Raw genomic sequence first — 8775 nt, forward strand, 5'->3', positions numbered from 1 at the left:
ACGGAATGTCTGCTTCTCAACCATTTTAGCTAATATTCAGCGACATTATGACGTATTTTGAAATAAATTTAGGTTAAGTTAATAAATCTTTTAAATTTATTTTATCTGATGAAAAATGCATCGTTGTGTGTTGTCCATAGATACGTAGACGACCATCGACTCTGTTGTCAGTTTGATGACGTCATGAATTGCAGGACACTTGAACCAACTCCACCATTATTCAACTGTGGTAGTCTCATGCAAAACAACCTGCTTCGTGTGTGCATGTGGATTCTCGGGATCAGCGCTGTTATAGGAAACTTTTTTGTCCTAATAATGAGACTTACGGAAAAAACAGTGAATAACATAGCGTCAAAACAGTCACTCTTTATTGCCAATTTGGCAATATCTGATTGTTTGATGGGAATGTACATGCTTATTTTAGCTTCAGCAGATCTCTATTACGGAACCAGTATTTCCTGTATTCAGACCAATGGCGAACAGGCTCTGTTTGTAAGGTGGCGAGCTTTTTAGGTCTTTTATCGAGCGAAGCATCTGTTTTCTTCATAACGCTCATCAGTGTTGATAGATTCATTTCGCTAATTTTTCCCTTTAGCCGATTTCTGATACGTTCAACAACGTCAAAAGTCTTAACAATCGTACTTTGGGGCTTCGCATTGGCTCTTGCCATTATCCCAACTATCTATGCGGGACCTGATTCTGATTTATACGATCTATCGGACGTTTGTATAGGACTACCTTTAATAACTCGCCCTACAAGTTTTCATATTGAGTCGGGGAGTTTCAGCGGAGGTTCCAGTTCCTCAAACACTGGAAATGCATTCGAAATACCAGTTCCGAGCGATTCAAACCAGCCTGGTACTTTTCCATCGGCATATTCCTTGGTTTAAATTTGGTCTGCTTTCTCGCTATCCTAATTTGCTATGTTTGTATTTTGGATATATAAGAATGTCTAGAAAACAAGTCAATCGAGAAGCTAATGTTGATGAAGAAATCAAAATAGCGCTCAAAATGGCGGCAGTGGTGGGTACTGATTTCATATGCTGGTTCCCAGTCATTATAATGGGGATATTATCGCAAACGGGTTTAGCCGTGATACCATTAGAGATGTATACATGGTCTGTTGTCTTTATTCTACCTATTAACTCCTCCCTCAACCCATATCTGTATACGTTGGCGACATTAGTTGCCGATTACCGAAATAAGGTTAAGAAAGGAAAGGGAATGATTAGTATGACTGATCTTACGGGTAAATCAGGGAAAAGCGCCGTTACGGAATCGGTTAATTTCCAGTCACAAATGATATGAATATAACAATTTACAGAGACTGAAAAATAAAACTGGTCTACTCTAAATAATAATAACAAATTGTAATTTGTAAATACATCAATACAAAACCCACCCAAGTCCATTAAAGTAATTTTGAGAAAACTAGTTTTGAGAAAACTAAAATTTTTTTTATCATTTTAATTCCTTCAGATAGATTTACCTGGGAAATAGGACAAGTATAAGCAACAATTTCCCGTGCTTATCTCAATTTGGCCAAAGTATGGACTTGGTGGGTTTTGTATTCAGGTATTCATTTACATAATAGTAAACGAGGCCGACAGACATAGTTATAGGAATAGAAGCTAAATAAATACTAATTACCTTAGCTCTAAATCGATAAAAAAAACTAGCTTTAATTATGACCAGAATTCACAAGGATAAAAAAATACCAACAATATGGGCAGAATGACATGGTAGTTTACATTAGATGGTGACCTCCATGATTTCGTAGCCATTATAAAACTGTATTTCCTGGGAAATAAATGACATCGTTACCCAATCTCTCAGTGAAGAAGGGGCAATTCACTTAACGGCCCTTGTCAGTACTAACGAATCATTACTAGGGCAGCGGCAAACGTTTCAAAAATAATCTTTGCCCTCGATTCTTAAGTAGCGGTGGAAGCGCCTCTACTCTAAACGCCTTGTTATAGACGATTTCCGTAATTGACCACTTCGTCGCCGTTGGCGGCGTTTGGCTCTGCTAACTCCAGTTTAGCGGAACAGAAATACTGAAAGCGAGGCCAAAGATCAAATTACATACTCCCAATTATGCAAAGTTAATTTGCTGAGTAAATATAAGGACTATCTAGATGAGACTAGATACATAATGTAGTACAAGCACAATAGAAGTATATTATGTTTAGCATTTTGCTAATTTTAAACTGCATAATTAATTAGGGTTAATTTCTTGAAAAAATAAAATGAACTCTAATTAATTATGCAGATTAAAATTAGCAAAATGCTAAACGTAATATACTTCTATTTTACTTATACTACATTATGTACCACGTTTCAGCTAGATAGTCCTTATAGTTACTTAGCAAATTAACTTTGCATAATTGGGAGTATGTAATTTGATCTTTGACCTCGCTTTCAGTGTTTCTGCTCCGCTAAACGGCGACGAAGTGGTCAATTACGGAAATCGTCTATAGATGAGAGAGAATCTACTTGTTTGTCAGGTGCAAGGGACGGCTATTTAGGATATTCTGTAAATGAAGAGCTTCTTTCCAAACCACGTTAAGTCCACAACCACATGTGTCTCATTTACTTGTGTGATGCAATCACAATTACTTTGACAAGTTTGAAATTTAATAGCAACAATGAGTTGTACCATCAACAAGCCATTATTTACCACAACAATGCTGTTTAACAATATGCAGACTATTGTCTTCATTTGGGAAACAAAGGCCTTACAGTATTGTTACTGCGCATCCATCCACTGTTTGCTTTGTAATGGTACATACAACTGAAATATACCTATAGCATCACAACACATTACAATATCGTACAATATAAATCAGAAACATCTGTTTGTGGATTTAACATGGTTTGGAATCAAGCTCTTCAAATGTATATATTTTCAAGAATGATTCAGTGTTTAGATAATTATGTTAGCTGTAATTTGCAAAAGATAATGCATCATCATCATCATCATCATCATCATCATCATCATCATCATCATCATCATCGTCGTCGTCGTCGTCGTCGTCGTCGTCGTTGTCGTCGTCGTCGTTGTCATCGTCGTCATCATCATCACCATCATCATTACCTGACTACTAGCCACACCACCATAACAACGAAAATTAAATCATATCAATCAATTTTGCTGCAAGTCCTCAGAGAAAATTAATATACAAATTAAGCTGAAATGAAAAAAAAGTTAAACTACTAAACTATTAAAAGTCTATTTTGAAAATAAATATTGTTCATGGTAAGTAGTAAATAGTCAATCTGAAAAAAGAAAAGGGATATGTGTGTGCAATAAGATAATCTCACAATGACTTGATATTGCTATTTAAATGCCATTATATGACATCTTGCCAGTCATTAAAAACCACGACCTCACTACTTAACCCAGCGTAAGGTTTCCAAAAATTGTTGTCTTCAATAATTCCCAGGAGGAGGAAGGTTTCCGGTAAGGGATTGATGAATAATATTTTAAAAAAGTGTTGAATTTTGCTAACCATAATGTATACATGTATGCACATCTTTGTTTGTATGAGTTTTGACTAGTTTTTCTTTTTGAAGCTTTATTTTTTAATACTGCAGATTAATTAAGTTGGGAAAAATATATTTACCAACGTTAGCCATTTGTGGAATTCCATAAGTCTAAAGTGAAAGTTTATACAGGGTCAAATTTCAAAGTTGCTCAATTTTTGTTCCAAAATATTTCGCTGGTCATAAGGATTCAGAAAATATATAGTTTGACCTAGTTTAATCTACGACTGTGTTGTGAGCAAAAACCATATTTGGGCTTCACATGGGTCAAAACTAAACATTTCCTCCGATTTTGATGAAAACATTTAGTTTCCTAGGAAAAACAGCATCATAGGTCACTACCAATAGAACTGATTAAGTCGTCTATTTACCAGTTTCACTGTGTCATCTAGGTAACAAAACTTCTCTGGTATTGCAAACTATTCCTTATTGAATTTTTTTACAACAAATTTAACATTTTGAGACCATTTTCATCAAGATCAGAATTTTTTGACCCATGTGGAACCCAAATGTTAACATTCGACCTTTTTGCTCATAACTCCGGGACGATAGGTCAAACTATATATTTCCGAAATCTTATTATCAGGAGAATATTTTGAAATTGGTTTTATCAAAATTTGAGCAACTTTGAATTTTGATCCTGTATAATTAAACTTTGATCTTAAAATTTTAACATTGTAGTCGGAAATATATAGTTATTCTTTTTAATACTGCAGATTAATCAAGTTAGGAAAATATATTTACCAACGTTAACCATTTTTATAAGTCGAAAGTTAAAGTTTATACAGGGGTTAAATTTTAAAGTTGCTCAATTTTTGTTCCAAAATATTTCGATGGTCATAAGGATTCAGAAAATAGTTTGATCTAGTTTAATCTACGACTGAGTTGTGAGCAAAAACAACATTTGGGCTTCACATGGGTCAAAACTAAATAAACATTCCCTCGGCCGATTTTGATGAAAATAGTCTCAAATTTGTTGTCTTGTAACAGTAATCAAAAAAAGAATACCTAGTTTGCATTTTCCAGAACATTTGGTTTCCTACTAGAAAAAACAGCATCATAGGTCACTACCAATAGGACTGATTAAGGCTACATGCTCTTTTTGGTTGAAATTTTTGGCGGGAAATAATCCCGCCAAAACATTAAAGTAATCTTTTCCCACAACTAAATATCATAGTCAGGAAATAAATGATGCATCTGGTAGCTTAGATCATAACTTTTATTATACTTAGTTGCAATTATCCCAGAAAATTCTTGATTTGTTTTTACAGAGTCTTGAATTGTCGATGTTTTTGATCAAAAACATCACTCGGTGTATTTTGAAACTCGAGGCATTAACTCTTCTCAAATTAGCCCCAAATCATAATTTATTATATGCACGTGTAGCAAACACCAATGGGAATAATTGGACGTTGTTTGCGGAGCCTAAATTTGTTTTGATTTTATTTCACAATAATTCTAAGGTGAGAATTTTGACCTGACATTTCCTTTTTGGATTTCAAATTTAAATTCATTGATATGTGATATTTTTTATAAATAAAGAGTACGCTTACCTTTCTGCAACACTTCCCGGTATCATTAAGCATCTGCTGATAACCAACATTTTAGCTGAAAACAGTCCCTTCCTATCATTTTTGAACAAAATATGGTTCAAAAGTGTGTACCGTGCGCGTATAAACTAGCACAGCGAGGTAATGAACAGAGCTATTTACGGTGGGGTATCTATTGTAAGCTATTAGGGTAGGCCTATAGTATATCTTCCCGCAAGTGACAAGATGTTTCAAGCAGGGCGGTATATTCAAACGCTATTGTCTGGATCATTGAGTATCGATTGCGCACGTATACGTACAGCAGGATGTGTGTGGTCCTCCCCAGGTTTTGACATAAATTACAAACGACGTCGTGAATGACCCAGCGTTTTCATTTTATTATTACTAAATTAATCGTCGTTTATCACGAGTGCTAAGAGTCGTACCAGTTCAATTCATCAAAATTAATTTGTATTAAATAAAAACAAACAGACAAGTAGAGTCGTATGTCTTTCTATGACCGCATTCCTACCAAAATCAATTTTCAATACACTAGAAACGTGTTGATATGTATATCTTTGAAAATCGCCGAATGTTAACCACAGTCACCGTGGCACAGTATAGGCATCTTTAGCATTCATAGTGCAATTGGCAGTGGTTCGAACCCCGGTGAAAATTTTAGTATTTTTTATTCTTTTTACTAATGCGCTGTGCCGTTTTTCAAACACGCCCCTGAATGAAACTCATGGGCAAGTACCCTTAAGTGGCCTATTTAACAGTTTCACTGTGTCACCTAGGTAACAAAACTTCTCTGGTATTGCAAACTATTTTTTGACCCATGTGGAACCCAAATGTTAACATTCGACCTTTTTGCTCATAACTCCGGGACGATAGGTCAAACTATATATTTCCGAAATCTTATTATCAGGAGAATATTTTGAAATTGGTTTTATCAAAATTTGAGCAACTTTGAATTTTGATCCCTATATAATTAAACTTTGATCTTGAAATTATGGGATTCCACAAATGACTAACGTTAGCTAACGTATTTTCCCCTAATAAGTGATCCATAAGGAGAATATATGCCTGTAAAGTGTGCTGCAACGTCTAGGCGTTGTGCCTGTGCGTAGCGCACTATAAATCACTGCGCTTTTTTCAAAATGCCAATTCTGCTGCTTGTATCACCTTGGGCTCAAGTTATTATCTGCTGTAGGGCCTATTGTTTCTTGTCCGTCGATTTGTAAAAGCAATTATGTGTTACGTTAATTGCTTTAAACCTACATCGTGGTTTGTTTACGGTAATATTATTATTACAATTTTAAAGTTTGAAAGAATCGAAACAGAGGGTTAAAAAATAAAAGTTAACAGACAGTTCTTCAATGAAGGCACCATGCAAAAAAAATGAAATGTCCGCATTATATCGATGTATAAATGTAATGAATAGAACAGATGATGTGTTTTGCGAAACTCGAAAGGTGGAATGCGGCGAAAGTAACCCTGGAATAGTGTATCATGGCAAATGGGGAAAAAGGCTATAGATTGTCGTACGTCAGATTATACTTGTTTAATGATACATCTTTAGTTTAAAATATGGTGTTTATTGAACACACATATTCTATACGAATTTCATATTGACGTACAATCAAAACACCTGTCATCAAATCAATCTACTGCAACGGATAGTTGAAGTCAATTGATTTAAAAAAATAAAATTAAAAACTACAGAAATAAAACCCAGTCACGTTTTTAAATTGTTGTTTTACGAGAATAGAACCTCCAAAACGTTTTGCCAAAAATAATATTTTTCAAATATACAATAACCTTTTGAAGAACCCAAACACTGCACATTGAAAAGAAATTAAAGGTGTTTACATATAATATCTCAATTATGATGTTTAATAGACTTTTAATAAACTTCTATTTCTATCAAAATAAGGCGGAACATGACGTGTCTTTGAAGATCGCCATTATAATGTTACAACGAACACTTACTATGCAATGAAATGGTTTTGTGAAAATCTTTATTAATAAATTCTTTACACTCATTCAAAATGTCCGTACATAACCTTATTGATTGCCTTAAAAAGTTTCTCAAGGTTTGAAATTGACAAAAATATCAGCTGTTTCATCGAGCTTGTTCTAGACGTTCTGTTGCCCTATACATGGGTTCGATTTTGTTCTTAATTGATATAAGGATATGTTTGGATAGGAACCGAGTAAAAGATCAGAAGGTTTGATGAGCAGAAATAGATAAATAACATTAATGTTTCTATTTTTATATCATTATCATTTGCAATACGAAACATTGTTCATCAGATGATATAACCATCCAATGAGTGTTTGATTTGTTTTACTATTTAATTTAGTTAAGTGATTTGGAATGAGCGTTTTGAGCGTTTCGACAGTATTTTTTGTGGGACATGAGAGCACACCAGACATGTCTTTCTGATATCAAATAATTTTCATTTTTGAAATCCACGATATAATACAAATTTTATGACAAATTATTGAATTTGATATTTTTCACATTTTTGATATAAAACAGTCCTCGAAGTAAATTTTATAAATCTAATGATTATATTCTTAAAGTGTTAAAATTTTTGACCTTTCATATTGAAGATATGGATTTTTCCCCAAAAGACCTATTTTTTTTTTTGGTGTTTTGGGAAAAAAATCCATATCTTCAATACGAAAGGTCAAAATTTTCAATTGATCGTCGGCTTTTCATCCCATCTGTAAGTATAAATCATCAGATTTATAAAATTTACTTCGAGTACTGTTAAATATCAAAAATATCAATTTTTAATCATTTGCCATAACATGTGTATTATATTGCGAATTTCAAAAAATCTTAATTATTTGATATCAGAAGGACATTCTCCGTATTCAGAATGCAATTCGATATGTCTGATGTGCTTTAATGTCCCACAATAAATATTTTCCAAACGTTCATACCCCATCCCTTAAATCACTCAAATCTATTAAGTATTAGGCCTTTAGTTTGTATACTCATTCTTCCTATTCCAATTTCATTTTCTTTATCTATATTTATTCTCAGTTTTCGTTTTGTATTCAACATTATTAGATAATATTTTATAATTCTTGAATAAATAACGTCAATATAGGTTTAGATTGTCGTAGTTTTCAACATCCCACACATATAAAATGTTTGTAAGGTGCAGTTTTCCATTTGACAGATAAAGTTTGACAATTTAATCCAGAATGTTTTGTTATTTGAACACATGTTCCAAATTTTCTGTACTATATATGGTGTACAAAAGTGAAACTCAGATTTGGAGTCATAGGTCAATTTAGGGGTCACTTCCGAAATAACTTCAAAATGTTACCTCTTGCACAAATTAAAGACTTATTCAGTGATCCCAGCGAAAGTTTTAATTTTTTTTGTATACCGTATATGCTTTTAGTAAAATAATTTGATTTATATTCCAAACATTTTAATTGTCATTGTGATTCCTGTACGTTAATGGCTCTTTGTGTGCGGAATATTTATTATAGTATAAGCAAAATAAAGGCATATTGCATAAACGCGATCATCATGATGGATTATAAACATTTAAAAAATAGTTAAAAAGAAAATCGCAATACTAGCATGAAAGTTCATCTGTGTTGGTAGACTTCATAATTAACGATTTTAAACCTATGATCTCAACACAAAATTAAGACGTACCTCAAATTTTCG

The sequence above is a fragment of the Amphiura filiformis genome, chromosome 12, assembly GCF_039555335.1.
Source record: "Amphiura filiformis chromosome 12, Afil_fr2py, whole genome shotgun sequence".
Classification (NCBI taxonomy): domain Eukaryota; kingdom Metazoa; phylum Echinodermata; class Ophiuroidea; order Amphilepidida; family Amphiuridae; genus Amphiura; species Amphiura filiformis.